The following is a 15,761-nucleotide window of genomic DNA, read 5'->3' on the forward strand; positions in this document are numbered from 1 at the left end:
CTACAGCATGATTTGCTTTAACTGCAGGTGAAGACAATCTTTCAGGAGTGGAGAGAATATAACTGAATGCTTTGTCACAAATTTACTTTGATCTCATGTACCCCGTAAATACAGACACCTACTATGTACCAGAAAAATTAAAAATAAAAATAACAAATTCACATTCCGCTTGTTCATCCTGATTCTTCAGGCCTGGCCACTGTATCAGAGACAACAAGGAAGGCCCATTGCCTGCCCTCGTGCTGGTTGTTCAGCCCTCCAAGAATCATTCTTGATGCCCTGCAAGTGCCAGGCGCTGCGCTAGGCCCTGCAGATGCGACAACGAACGTAGATGCTGTCCCAGCCACCGGCATTCACTGCCCGGGGAAGAACCAGGTAAGGTTCCCGCACATCGCCCTCCATGAAGCAGGAGCAGGAGTCTCACCATGGGGCTGGGAGCTGCCTTCCTTCCTCCCACCAGCCTCTAGGGGAAGGATTTGTGTCTGCTGGCCCTCCTTGGTAGTAACAAATTCTGGTCGTGGACAAAGCAGATAGAAGACTACAGAAGACAGACAGGCTAAGGTGATCTGCGCAAAAAGATGGCGGCGGGGGAGAGGAAAGGCAATTCACAGAATGAAGCGGGGACCTGGGTGGCGAGTGTGTGGTTGAGATTTGAGGTGGAAAGAGGCTGAGAGAGGACTGAGTTCGGGGAAGCAGCTGCCTCCTGCGTGGAGGCCTTTTCAAGGGCAAGTGTTGGACAGAGGATTCCAATTATTTGCCGTGCATTGAAAATGCACTCCCAGACAATGACCCAGTTTTTCCAACAAATCCATGACATGAAAAGGAAAGGTGAAAAAAAGGGGTGACTCTGAAAGAATGCAACCCACGCCCTCACCTGAGCCCTGATTTGAACAAACCAGCCATAAAAAGACAGTTTTGACACAATGGAGGAATCTGAATATGGATTTCGTGGTGGACGATGTTACAGATTCACTTTTTTTTTTTTTTTTTTGAGACAGTCTCGCTCTGTCGCATAGGCTGGAGTGCAGTGGCGCGATCTCGGCTCACTGCAAGCTCCATCTCCCGAGTTCACGCCATTCTCCTGCCTCAGCCTCCCGAGTAGCTGGGATTACCGGCACCCGCCACCACAGCTGGTTATTTTTTTGTGTTTTTAGTAGAGACGGGGTTTCACCGTGTTAGCCAGGATGGTCTCGATCTCCTAACCTCGTGATCCGTCCGCCTAGGCCTCCCAAAGTGCTGGGATTACAGGGGTGAGCCACCGCACCCAGTCTACAGATTGACTTTTAATTGTGTTAGCTAAGATGATGGCACAGTCGTTGCATTAAAAAGTGTCCTTTTTATTCACAATAACCAAGATAGGGAATCAGCCTAAGTGTCCCATCAGTGGTTGAATGGATTAAAAACATATACACAATGAAATATTATTTAGCCATTAAAAAAGGGAATCTTGTCATTTGTGACAACATAAATGAACCCAGAGGGCATTATGCTCAGTGAAATAAGCCAGACTCAGAAAGACACATACTGCATGACTTCACTTATATGTGGAATTTAAAGAAGTCAAAACTCACAGAAGCAGGGAATAGGATGGGAGTTGCCAGGGGCTGGAGGGCTAGGGAGGGTGTGGAAGTGGGAGATGTTGGTCAAAGGTGTTTCAGTTAAGAGGAATACGTTCTGGAGATCTATTGTGTATAATAGCATGGTGACTGTAGTTAATAGTTCTGTATTGTAAACTTGGAAATTGCTACAAGAGTAAATTTGAAATGCTCCCACCACACACACAAAAAGATAACTATGTGATTGATGGGTGTGTTCATTAGCTTGATTTAATCATTTCCCAATGTATACATATATCAAAACATCTGTTCATCATTCACATATCCGATATTTGTCACGTGTACTTTAACAAAGCTGGGGACCGGAAAGTGTGGAGAAAAAAGTGCCCTCATCAGAAGAGATGCACCCTGTAGTATTAGGCCAAGATGCCACGAGGTCAGTGTAAGTGGTGGAGGGTAGAGATCAATGAACTAGAGATCAGTGAAATGAGGCTGGCAGAAGCTGATGGTTGTGGAAGCTGAGCAGCATGTCGCAGTAGCATGGGACAAGTTCCCACTGCAGCCCACACCTGGACCAGGCCATAGCTGGGGCCAAGTTTCCGCTCTGGCAGAGCTGGAAGAAAGCAGGCCTAGCCCATCAGACCTTTTAGGGACCTCCAGGGCCTATCGGGGGCAGGGGCCAGGGCAAGGCAGCTGTGGCTGGGGGCACTCATGTGGCTCTTTAGGACTCCACTGGGGTTCTTTGAGACACACACCAAACTAGAGAGCAGAACATCTTAATCACATCATATTTTAGTGAACCCTGAAAAGTAAATAAGAATTGACATAGGCTCATGCTGAACTAACTCTATTGCTCATTTCCTGTGTTTGACTTTAGTGTATTCAACTTTCTGATGGCCCCGTCACATTGGCCACACCACAGACCCACACCTTCCATCCCTTCATCATGCACAAGCCAGAAAGAGCCATTAGCTGGCAAATCGCTCCTTTCCACTATGGGTGGGGGAACCTACCTGGCTGCCAACAACCCAGTTTGTGTATCAGTCTCCCCTTGGTCAGCACCACCAGAGGTTTGTTGGTTATGGGGCGATCTTACTGAGGTTGGTTAGGAGTGCTGCAGCAGCAAAGCTGGAGCCTGCCAGCTGCACCTTGGACTTGCACCAGCCAATTGGGCTCCAATGCAAAGGGCAAGAACACGATGAAAGAGAACATTTGCAATCCTAGAAGATTGCATCTAAGTTGCAAGGTGTAATTGGGACCCTGGTTACATTTTTAGCTCAGGGGAATCAGGGGAATAAAGCCCACCCCATACTCCCTACCCCAGTAGGGAATGTCTGTTGGTCAACTTTATGAGCTTTTTTTTTTTTTTTTTGAGACAGGGTCTCACTCTGTCTCTCAGGCTAGAGTGCAGTAGCCCAATCATAGCTTACTGCAGCCTCCACCTCCCAGGCTCAAACAATCCTCCTGCCTCAGCCTCCCAAGTAGCTGAGACCACAGGGGCACACCACCATGCCAGGCTAATTTTTAACTTTTGTAGAGAGTAGGTCTTACTATATTGCCCAGGATGGTCTCGAACTCCTGGACTCAAGCAATCCTCCCACCTTGGCCTCCCAAAGTGCTCGGATTACAAGTGTCAACCACCACACCCAGCCTTTTAGTGCTATTTTTTCTAAGTACCATTGTGTTCAACTTCAACTGGTGCCCCCCTCCAACTCCTAACATAGCCTGCACCCAGCTACAGCAAGGCTTCCTAAAATACAAATCTGGCCTTGTCCTACCTAAGCAGAAACTCTGCATCCCGCCTCACCAGGCCACGGTGGCTTTGGTGTCTGTCAAGCTCCCCATCAGTGGATGAAGCCTGCAGTGCCCGCCCGGCTCCTTTGTGACATGTATGTGGCCACTGACTTCAGTTCTCTCCAAGAGGTCTTGCGTGCTGCAGTTGCCACCGCCGCCCACCCCCCGGCCGCCCCCCCAGCTTCCTCCCTTGGTGAGGCAAAGCACAGCCCATATGCTTGGTCTGTGTCTCCCGCAGGCCTCTGACAACAGCTGCTTAGGAGAGCTTTCTCAGTCAGCACTGAAAGGGAACTTAGAACCAGCTGAGCTATCAGCCCCTCCAGGCCTGACTTCCCCACTCAGAGCCTCCCCCACTCCTTCCTCCCTCCCCATCTCCCGACCTCTGGGTCTGGGCAGCTGCTCTCCACACGCCTCCCAACCGCACTGACCTGGGGAAGCAAGACAGATTCGAGAGTCCTGATTTTTGTTTACACTAATTGCAAAATAAAAATAATAATACTAAATAAATCAAACCAAAAAGAGAAGGAAAAATTCTCCCATAGTCCCTACCCTATATATGGAATAGAACCTACTTTCTCTCATCGCCTTTGAGGCTTTGTTTCCAGGCAGAGCCAGCATGAGATTGGCAGGCGTGGTGAAGAGTCAGTTATATAATTCGGAGTTTTTCACTTAGAGCTGTAGATATTCCTTCCATGCTAGTGCAGAGTCTTCATCATTATCCTTTTAAACCACATAATATTCTATTAAATATATATGCCAGCATTTATTTAACCATTCCCCAATTACAGGACATTTAGGCAGTTTTTCCTTCCTTTGGGAATTATTGTTTTAAAATATATTCCCTGAGGGTTGGGCGAGGTGGCTCACGCCTGTAATCCCAGCATTTTGAGAAGCAGAGGCAGGAGGATCACTTGAGCTCAGGAGTTTGAGACCAGCCTGGGAAACTTAGGGAGACCCTATCTTTACAAAAAATAGTCCAGTTTGGTGGCGTGCACCTGTAGTCCCAGCTCCTCGGGAGGCTGAGGTGGGAGGATCATCTGAGCCAGGGAGGTCAAGGCTGCAGTGAGCTGGGATGGTGCCACTGCACTCCAGCCTCGGTGACAGACTGAGACCCTGTCTCAAAAAACAAAATTAATAAATATAAAATATAGTCCCCGAAGGGGAATCACTACATCAACAGGCCCTAATGTTTTTATGGCTCTTGGGGTTTTTTTGTTTGTTTGTTTTGTTTGTTTTGTTTTTTTGTTTTCTTTGAGACGGAGTTTCACTCTTCCACCCAGGCTAGAGTGCAATGGCGCAATCTTGGCTCACTGCAACCTCTGTCTCCTGGGTTAAAGCAATTCTCCTGCATCAGCCTCTCGGGTAGCTGGGGTTACAGGCACCCACCACCACACCTGGATAATTTTTGTATTTTTAGTAGAGACGAGGTTTCACCATGCTGGCCAGGCTGAACGCCTGACATCGTGATCCACCCTCCTCGGCCTCCCCAAGTGCTGGGATTACAGGCATGAGCCATCACGCCCAGCCGGTTTCCTTGTTTTAATTTCTAACATAGGAAACACTGATAGATATCTACATAGATAAGAGCTTTTTGAGATCCTTAACACTTTTTAAGAGTGTAAAGGGGGGTCCTGAAGCCACATGGTCTGGGAACCACTGGCCTGCACATGATGTTGCAGAATGCAGGGTGTGCTGAGCAGACCTTGCTCAGCCCATCGCCTACCTGCCTGTCTCCCAGGCATGGCACCCAGGACAAGACGCAGAGCAACTGGCTTTTTTGTCTTTTTATCTCTTCTTGCCCCTTTTATTTTCTTCTCATCTTCTCTTTCCCCTCTTTTTTGTTTTTCTCTTGTTTTGCTCTTCTTTCCCCCACTCTAGCCTCAGACCTCATAACGAGAGCTGCACAGATAAGGAAACCTTCTCTGCTTCACATAAGTCAAACATTTTTTCTCACTTCTAAATAGAGATTCATGACACTGGAAATAGGTTTTTCATTATTACTAATCTCATTCACAAGAAGTGACATGTGTGGTGTTATGATAAGTACACACGTGTTGGCTTTTGTCCACAGTTCCTGGCTCAGAACCCCCATAGCCCTTGTTACAGTCTCGGGTTATGACAGTGGCTGTGTTAGGCCTTCTCCTGCTCTCCTTTCACCTGCCGCAAGGCAGGACTCGTATCTTCCCCCGCCTTTCTGATTGTGGGTCTTAAGACTCTCCCCAGAGAGGGCTCTGTCCTATGCCCTGAGAGAAGGAACGCTGACATCATGAAGCTTCCATAAAACCCCCAAGAGAACAGGGTTCAGAGAGCTTCCGGAGAGCTGAGCACACGGAGGCTCCTGGCAGCTCCATGTCCCTTCCCCTGTACCTCGCCCTGTGCATCTCTTCATCAGTGTCCTTTGTAATACCCTTTAGGGTCACCTGGCTAATGTGTTTCCCCGAGTTACGTGAGTCACTCCAGCAAATTGATCAAACCCAAAGAGGGCGTTGTGGGAACCCCAACATGAAGCCTGTCGGTCAGAAGTTCCAAAGGGCCAGACTTGTGTCTGGGTCGGGGATAGTCTTGGGACTGAGCCCTCAACCTGTGGGCTGTAAGACTATCTCCAGGTAGACAGTGTTGGAATTGAACTGGAGGACACCCCGCTGCTGTCCGTGGTTTGGTGGGACAACCCCCCACACATCTGGTCCCGGAAGTCTCCTTCTGTGTTGATGATTTTTGTTATGGTGGTGTGAGAACAGAGGAAAAACATGGTTTGAGAGTGTTTCCCTGAAACAATACGCGTATTTTTAAAATATACACAGGTAATCAAAGAACTAAAAATGAAAATGAGATTTTTTTCATATCAACTTTACAGAGATTTATTAGATGGTAATGCTTAGTGCTGGCAGATGTCTAGGGAGGAGGGCAGCCTATGTGGTTTCTAGAAGGCAACTTGGCAACACATACCAGGGGCCTTAAAAATAGCCTACCCTTTGACCCAGAGGAGTACAAAAGGCTGACAGCTCCACTTTGTACTGTTCACAACTTGGAGTTGGCTGGGATCTGGACAACTGAGAGTGAGCAGGGATTTTTTTCCCTTTCATTAGGCCCAGAGAAGGTACCTTTGTGGTTTTTTTGTTGTTATTGGTTTTGTGTCTGTGTGTGTGTGTGTGTGTGTGTGAGGCAGGGTCTTGCTCTGTTGCCCAAGCTGGAGAGCAATGGCATAATCATGGCTCACTGCGACCTTAACATCCTGGGCTCAGGTGATCCCCTTACCTCAGCCTCCTGAGCAGCTAAGACTACAGGTACGTACCACCATGCCCGGCTAATTTTTTTAAATTTTTTTTGCAGAGATGGGGGTCTTGCTATGTTGCCCAGGCTGTTCTCAAACTATCCTCCTGCCTCAACCTCCCAAGTGCTGGGATCACAGGTGTGAGCCACCGCATCTGGCAAGAGAAGGTACATTTGGAGAGGGAGGGGGGTTACTAGACCTCAAAGATAGAGACGACATGGTCACCTGAACTCTCATCAGGACATGTGGGCAAACCCTCCTGCAGGCAGCAGGCCAAGGCCTATAGGGACAGGAAAAGCCTGAGGGTGGGGGCAGCTTGTGTGCCAGGAGCCACCGTCCTGGTGAGCACTTTGGAATGCTCCCTCTATACTAAAGTGCTCTCCTCTTACGCCCAAGCCTTCAGTAATAATATTGGATTAAAAGGTACTACCTGGTCTTAGCAGGTGTGATCCAGTCAGCTGGAGCCTGGCCGTGCCTTGAACTCTACATGAGGTTGGCTCATTGCGAGCCCAGAAGGCTAAGGAAGGCCACAGCCCTCCGTGGGATGTCCTGTTGTGTGGTCTGGGGATGGCCAATGCCCTCCCAAGTTTTCTGACATTCCCAGGGCAGGGCTGCTGACACCTCCACGGCCTCTGCTTTTCCCATGGTGCCTCTTGTCAGTTACTTGTCTCCTCTTCCCGGAGTCCTATAAAGACCCCTCTGCCCACAAGATGTCATGCGCATTTCTGAAGCTCGGGGACTGCAGAGAGACAGGGAGATTTCACATCACAGAAACACAAGCTTCCATCGGGCATCTGCACAGCTGAAATGGCCCACGGCCACCCTGTCCCCGATGAACATCCTCAGGCCAGCCCCCACAGTAGCCAGCCTCTTGCAGGCAGGCTTCTCTCACCTTCTGCCTTCCTGGCTCTTCTCTCTCCCCCTCCTCTTTCCTTCCTTACAGCAGCTGAAGCCTCTGCATGGTGGCCCAGGTGCCTGCCGATGTCTGCGTCCTCTGCTCCACCATTTGCCCTAACAGTTGCCAAGGTGTTTCGCCAGCTATGAGGACCTCTGCTGCCAGTTGTCACAATGACAATGTTTTCCTCTGTTTTAGCTGGGCCTTGGGAAATTAGAGTGATGCTTGCATCCATCCTTGGGTGCAGTGGCTCAGGAAGCATGTGCACCCCAGAAAAGCTAGTTCCCAGGTGGCCGGAAGGAAGGAAGGAGAGGTGGCTAGCTAAAGTGACCAGCAGCAACCAGGTGGGGGCGGTGGTTGTGTGGATCCTGGAGCATCGTTCGGGGCTTCTGAGGTGGGCAGAACGATCTCCCCTATCCCAATATGTCCAGGTACAAATCTCAAGAACTGGGGAGTATGTTAAATTACATAGCAAATTAAGGTTGTCAATGGAATTAAGGTTGCCAATTATCCTGGATTATCCTGGTAGGGCCAATGTAATCACAAGAGTTCTTGAAGGTAGAGAGTAGGGCAGAAGACACAGAGGGATAGGATGTGAGAAGGACTCGATCCACTGTTACTGGGTTTGAAGACAGAGGAAGGGGCCATGAGCCAAGGGCTGCAGGCAGAACCGGCTCTGGAAGCTGGAAAGGCAGAGAAACAGGTTCTCCCCTAGAGCCCCCAGGAGGACGCAGTCTTGCCAGCACCCTGATTTTAGCCCAGCAAGACTTGTGTTGAGCTTCTAACCTACAAAACTGTAAGATAACAAATTTGTGTTATTTTAAGCCGCTTAATATATGACAATGTGTTACAGCAGGAAGGGGAAATAAACACATCTTCCCAGACACTATCAGGGGACAAGAACCTGGTAAAACCCTGTACATCCTGTGTCCCTCAGCTGACTGTAACGAGGGCACTAAAGAGCAGGATCTCCTAGGAAACTGGAGAGGCTAGAAGCATCCAGGATACACATCTGTCCAGTGTGGATCTTCTTAAAAACCAGTAGCATGAGTAGGTGTGAGTCTGCACACAGCCAGGAGATGAGGGCTGGCAGTCCCCTCCACCACTCCAGTCTCCTGGAACCACCTTCCTAGTGGGGGATTCCCAAGGCGAGTCCTCGGCCTGAGAGGCTCCAAGGTCTGATGAGCAGGCCTGTGGAACAAGCTTATGTTAGCTGAGCTCATTCTGGAAACCACAGCTTCCCACTGGCTTCTGATCAACAGGACCTTGTCTTGCTCAAGCCAAGACACCCAGGAGGCCAAATCATAACAGAGGGCTTCTGAGCAAGTTCCGAGATGCAAAGGTTTCACAGCCCTGGTTATGCAGCCCCATAATCGTGCCCACAACAGCTCCCCCTGGCATCAGGTGGACCACATGCATCCTTGCACCTGGTCTCCTTGCCCCTTCCCCTGACACAGTGTAGATGGCGCTGCCAACAGCCCATCCAAGTCAGAACTTTCTCTGTGTTTCCACAGTGACAGAGCCAAGCCCCTGCTCTAGGCTGGCTATCATTCTGTGTCCTGAAGAGGACTTGGCTTAACTCTCTTCTAGTCCATTTTCTGTTGGATTTAAAGCTTGGCTTTCAGACTTCAGTCTTAGTTCCCTCCTTTCCATGCCACTGGCAGAAGCCTCCCTGCCTTAAGCTTTTTATTTTTAATTTTTGTGGGTAATAGTAGATGTATATATTTATGGGGTACAAGAGATTTTGATATAGGCATACAATGTGTAATAATCACATCAGGGTAAATGAGGTATCCATCAACTAAAGCATTCATCCTTTGTGTTACAAATAATCCAGTTATACTCTTTTAGTTATTTTCAAATTTACAATTAAATTATTATTGACTATAGTCACCCTGCTGTGCTATCAAATACTGGGTCTTATTTATTCTTTCTGTTTTTTTGTACCCACTAACCATGGCCAATGATCATTACTTTAATGAATGCTTTCTTGAAGGTGTTAGTGTTTTTTAAGCATTCAATTTAGTTTGTGTTTGGAATTCAAAGTTAGCAAATATGGCTTCCATGCCACTTGCACTCTTTCAAAAAAAGTCATGACAGACATCACTAATCAATTACTGTACTCTTTCTCCCTGAGCCTGGAGCGTCTCAGGAATCTTTAATATAGTCTTCTAAGCAGTCCTCATCCAACAACTGGAATTGGCAAGTGAAAAGAAACTAACATGTCATCCCTTGATGCAATTACAGTTAGGGACAGAGTCATCTTTTGAATTCCTCCCACTATGTTTATCCCTTTACTATGTGACAGTAATCTCTGTCACCAAGAGCTAGCATCCCAACTCATATACCATTTCTGTGAAATTATAATCTCCATCTATTTTGAGTGGCAAAGAAAAGAATAATTTACAATCCACTGTTGAAATTTTGTCAGATAATACAAACAACAAATGTTGTTAGTTGTCTAATGATTTTGTGTTATTTCCTTAAGGAAATTTCTCCTCATTTTCACCCAGTGGAAAGATCTTGACTTCCTATTTTCCATGTCTCCTTGATGTGACAGCATATCTAAGTCCTTGTTATTGGCACATGTGACAGTGCATCAGATGCCCTTAGGAAAGAAAGTGGCTTTCACACAGATTCCTTGCTCACCTTAACATAACTGTACAGAATTCCCACAACCCAGACACAGGCTTTTCTCACCTTACATTCTCTTCAGCCTGTTAAGACAGTTCCAGTGACTAAATTTAGTAGCACATTAGCAGTATCACTACTCAAGGGCCTATTAAACATCAGCTCAATGGAAACTTCTTAGAATTGTAAAGCAAACCAAATACGATTCAAATGTAGAGAATGATTACACTTAAATGGTAGACCATAAAGGAGACTCATATGGGAAAACGCAGCCAGAAAAGATTATGCCAGTGTGTTTTTGTTTTGTTTTATTTGAGACGGGGTCTTGTTCCATCGCCCAGGCTGGAGTGTGCCTGCAGTGGTGTGATCACGGCTCACTGTATTGCCCAGGTTGGTCTCAAGCTCCTGGCCTCAAGTGATCCTCCCTCCTCAGCCTCCCAAAGGGCTGAGATTATAGGCATGAGCCTCCATGCCCAACTACACCAGTGTCTTTAAACTAGAGGATTCCTAATTCTCCTTAGGAGAATCCCAATAGCTAGGACAGTGGGAGGTCTTGTTCTAACATTTACCTGAAAGCAGGATTTTATTCCGAAATTAATTTTATTTACTTTATTTATTTATTTATTTATTTATTTATTGGGAGAGAGTCTTGCTCTGTTGCCCAGGCTGGAGTGCAGTGGTGAAATCTCAGCTCACTGCGATCTCTGCCTCCTGGGTTCAAGCAATTTTCCTGCCCCAGCCTCCCGAGTACCTGGGACTACAGACATGCACCACCACACCCAGCTAATTTTTTGTATTTTTAGTAGAGATGGCAGTTTCACTATGTTGGCCAGGCTGGTCTCGAACTCCTGACCTCAAGTGATCCACCTGCCTCCAGCCTCCCAAAGTGTTGGGATTATAGGCGTGAGCCACCACTCCTGGCCATCTTTTAATTTTTTTAAATATCAAACTTGCAGAAAAGTTGAAAAGCAGTTAAACAAATACCCAATTACCCTTCACTAAATATATATATATATATATTTTTGCTGAAGCGTTTGGAGTAAGTTGCAGACATATGCTCACTTCACCCCTAAATACTTCACCTGCAGCTCCTAAAAGAAGAACATTCTCTTACATAACCCAATACCATGATCACAGTGAAGAAATTTAACATTTAACATGGATACAATAATATTATCTAATAATCTGTATTTTTAAAAAATCTTTATTTTGCATCTAATCAGGGTTCACACATTGTATTTGACTGTTTAATACCTTTTCATCTAGAGCTGTCTCCTCACCTTTTTTCGTCTTTCATGACGTTGACATTCTTGGAGAGCCTAATGGACTATTCTGCAATATCTATTTGCCTAATTACTGCCTCATGATGTAATTCAGATTAACCTTTTTTTTTTTTTTCCCAGTTCTAAGATCCCCCTGTGGATGCCTGAAACTGCAGAGAGTACCAAGCCTGACTGCCGCCAACCAGAAGAAGTTTCTGTTCAGGTCTTCCGCCCACGAATGTAATGCCTTTTTCGTCTTAACTAAGCACTTATCACGCACTGTGGTCATAACTTTTGCAGTTTGAGGTACAACAGCTAAACCAGCACACATTCTTTTTCTTTCTTTACAATTTCACAATTAGAAATTTTATTCTGACCATAGATTTTGGCAATCTGAGCAAATGATTTTGTTTCTTGAGAACTTTTGCCTCTTCGCTTAAAGGAAGCACTTGAGGTATTCTCTTTGGCATATCCGAATTGCTGGCATCACTACGCTTGTGCTTTGGGGCCATTATTTAGTAAAATAATGGTTCCTTGAACACAGGCACTGCGATACCATGACAGTCGATCTGATAAGTTAGACGGCTAGCGGACTAGCGACTGACGGCCGGTGGTGTCTCCAGCATGGATACGCGGGACAGAGGGATGATTCACATCCTGAACAGGATGGAGTGGGACAGCGAGAGATTTCATTGCGCTGCTCAGAACAGCGTGTGATTTAAAACTTGAGAATTTTGGGGGGACGGGGAGGGGCGCGGCTGGCCGGTCTTCCCCTCCCGCGGCGCCGGCGGTGCTGGGCGGGTGGAGGCGCGGAGTCGTCCCCGTGGCCACCGCTCCGGAGTCCGGCAAGCCCGCGAAGGGGAAGCTCTTTAAGTTCCTAGGCATTTCAAGTGTTGAAAATATTCCCTGTGCCCGGGATTCAATATTGTATGGTTCATTAGGATCTGTTGTGGCTGGCTTTGGACATTTTTTTTTTGTTAACTAGTAGAATTAGAAGATCATGTGATGTTGGAGTAGGAGGATTTATCTGGGTGACTTTGGGATGCTGGTTCCATTGTAGGTATAATTATGCAAAGCAAAGAATCCAGGAAAGAATTGCCAGAGAAGGAATTAAAAATAAGATATTATATGAAAGTACCCACCTTGATCCTGAAAGAAAAGAAACCAAGGGCAACAGCAGCAACTGAACAATCTTGAGCATAGAAAATCAGACTCCCTGAAGTCAGTGTGAACAAAGCTAAGCTCAACCACATGAAACATTTTATGTACAATAAGCTCTCAATCAAGTAAATAAAGTTTGTTTAAGTTGTAACAAATAAATAAAGAAATAAATAAAACTTTTGAATTGTTTATTTGTGGAGTTTTAAATTTAACATTTTCAGGCTGTGGCTAAAACTCAGGATAGTGAAACCACACATAAGAGAGTACTACTGTTATCACATCAGCAGGCATATAATGTTAGTCTCATTATTTGTAAGCCTAACTTTAAAAAATTTTTTAAAAATATTTATGGGTACAATGTAGGTATATATATTTATGGGATATATGAGATGTTTTGATACAGACATGCAATTGTAAAATCATGGAGAATGGGGTATCCATCCCCCTCAAGCATTTATCCTCTGTGTTACAAACATTCCAATTATACTCTTTTAGTTATTGTTAAATGTTCATTTAAGTTATTATTGACTATATTCACCCTGTTGTGCTACCAAATAGTAGGTCTTATTCATTCTTTCTATTTTTTGTACCCATTAACCATTCCTACCCCCCTCTGACAGCACCCCCACTCCTGCAACCACCACCACTCCCCTTCCCACACTCTGGTAACCATCCTAACTGTCTACCTCCATGACTTCAATTGTTTCCGTTTTTAGATCCTACAAGTAAGTGAGAACATGCAATGTTTGTCTTTTATTTTGTAAACCTAATTGTGATCATCTAGTTAAGGTGATGTCCAAAAGATCTATTAACACATAATCTGCAAAATGGTAGTTTGGTAATGTGTAAATATCCCATACCCAAGGACCTATCACCCTATGGCCTTAGCACCCATTGACCATATTGACTGAATCAGTTATAACTCGGGTCTTTACAAAATAGTGATGATCTAATTCTAACATTGTTTCTATCTTTATTAGCCGGCATTCTTCCATGAAGACAAACTGAAATCTTGGTTTATAACTGTCATAAATCACATTTCAAGCAGCAGGAACTCTCCCACTGGAAATACAATGAGAAGCACAGTGTGCTGTGCGAGGTCACAGCAGTTCCAAAAATGGAAATCACCATAGTTCTGGTTCCCACTTTTCTTCCTCCTCCTCACTCTTTTTCTCCTCCAACTGCTCCATTTATCGAATACTTTGTTACCAGTATTGTGGCTTAAGGGCTTCAAACAGACCAGGCAATTGGCTCATGCCTGTAATCCCAGCACTTTGGGAGGCCAAGGTGGGCAGATCACTTAAGCCCAGGAGTTGGACACCAGCCTGGGCAACATGGTGAAACCCCGTCTCTAGAAGAAAATTTTAAAAATTAGCTGGGCATGGTGGTGCACGCCTATGGTCCCAGCTACTCAGGAGGCTGAGACAGGAGGATCACCTGAGCCCAGGGAGGTCAAGGCTGCAGTGAGCTGTGATTACGCCACTGCACTCCAGCCTGGGCAACAGAGTGAAACCCCGTCTCAAAAAAAAAAAAAAAAAAAGTTGCTTTACATAGATAAAATCATTTAGTTATTCCCAGCAACCCTATGAGGTAGGTGACAGCAGGCCCATTTTTCAGATGAGGAAATTGAAGCACAGAGAAGCAGCTTGCCCAAGGACATCCAGTGAGTGACAGACTTGGGGTTTGAACTCAGATGCATTTGATTTTGAAAGTCATGGTCCTGCCCAGCCACATTCCTAAAGCACTGCATTGTTTTTTTTGTATGCACAGAAAACAATCACAGCAATAGCAATCCTTGATTTTTGTTGATTGCTAAACAACCCTTCATCCTTCTCTCTGAGTATTAGCAATGCAAAAGGCCAGAAGAATTGCATCAAAATAGTGACTATGGTTTTATAGATCATTTTCATTTTTGTCTTTATACACTTACCTGTATTTCCCAAGTTATCTATAATGCACATGCATTGGTTTTGTGAGACAGATATATGAAGTGTTTTTAAAGAGAAATAGGGGCTTGGACATATATTTGACATAAATGTCAGACTCAGAAAAGCTCTCCCTGGGGGTTGCCCATCCCTATCAGAGCCTGGATCATAGAGTAGACCCACCAGTACATGCCTGGGCTTAGGTGCTGGCAAGAGGCAATTTAGCAATATATTTGACTTATTCTACACCAAACCAACAGGAGGAAGGAATATAAGTCAACTGATAGCCCATTGTCCCAGAACCTTAATCACAAACTGGCTTTGCACAAGACTCCAGGAAGCTGTCAAGGTCAGAGAAGCCTGAGCCTTGGACCTCAAATTGCTTACAAAGTGATCTCAAAACAAGGAAACATACGGGAAACAACTTTTGAGACTGACAAGATAAGAAATGTGCAGTGTCAGTATAAGAGGATTGACCATCAGCCAGGAAGGTAAGATACAGAAGTTCCTGAGGCTTCCAGTAATTTCTAAAAGGGAGGTCAGAATCATAGACCTGAAAGCCATTACTCTGAATTTTTATGATTCTGGGCCTCTGTAACTTTCCTGTGTCTTATGTTTGTTACTCAAATGTTTTCCTATAGTCTTTAGCAAAGAAAAAAAAAATACCTTGGGAAGGAGAAAAAGAATTAGTAGGGAGATAGAATCCCAGTACAAAACCACAAATACTTCTGAATGACAAAAAAAAAAAAAAAAAATCACCATAAGACAGCTCTGACAGTAAAGAGCCTGGACGTCATTACTTCCATTTTTACAAGGAAAAAAGCTGAACAAACTGAAAAGCAATAACTTTTCTCAGATTCTGCAGAGAATGGTAGTCACAGGCAAAGCGCCCACCCTAAGAATAGAAGAGACAGAGGAATACAGAGAACCACAACTTACCTTCCAGAAGCAGAAGCCACCCAGGAGCCGGCAACTTGTAGGACCACTTACATGGTAGCTGATGAATTGCTAGAGGCTGAGTGTTTGGGCTAGCTTAAGTGTCACAGACTCCTGGGGTCCCTGTAGTAGGGAAGCCCCACATTTTCCTGGGGTTACCTCCAGGAAGGTCACCAGTTTCTCAATGTGAAGACAGGAGAAAAATCCCCAGGCTTCAGGCAAGAGGAGAGGAAAAGTAACCATTTAAAATCATGCCTAGCAGAAAAGTAACCATTTTGAAAGCCCAGAGCATTCTGCTCTCCTTAGTGTTCTCATCAAAGGACACTGCCT

The 15,761-nt window shown here is 45.5% G+C and overlaps 1 protein-coding gene across 2 annotated transcripts in view; it reads right to left on the reverse strand.

Annotated features, from left to right (window-relative positions):
* The window catches only part of GPR55 (G protein-coupled receptor 55), a 53,593-nt gene extending 37,832 nt beyond the window's left edge, over positions 1 to 15,761 (reverse strand). Inside the window, exon 1 of one of the 2 annotated variants that reach the window (XM_055290935.2) lies at positions 15,435 to 15,761. The gene's annotated coding sequence lies outside the window, so the exon portion shown is untranslated. The remainder of the gene's footprint in view (positions 1 to 15,434) is intronic. The other variant, XM_055290933.2, reaches the window with a different exon arrangement.

Source organism: Symphalangus syndactylus, chromosome 8, assembly GCF_028878055.3.
Source record: "Symphalangus syndactylus isolate Jambi chromosome 8, NHGRI_mSymSyn1-v2.1_pri, whole genome shotgun sequence".
NCBI lineage: Eukaryota > Metazoa > Chordata > Mammalia > Primates > Hylobatidae > Symphalangus > Symphalangus syndactylus.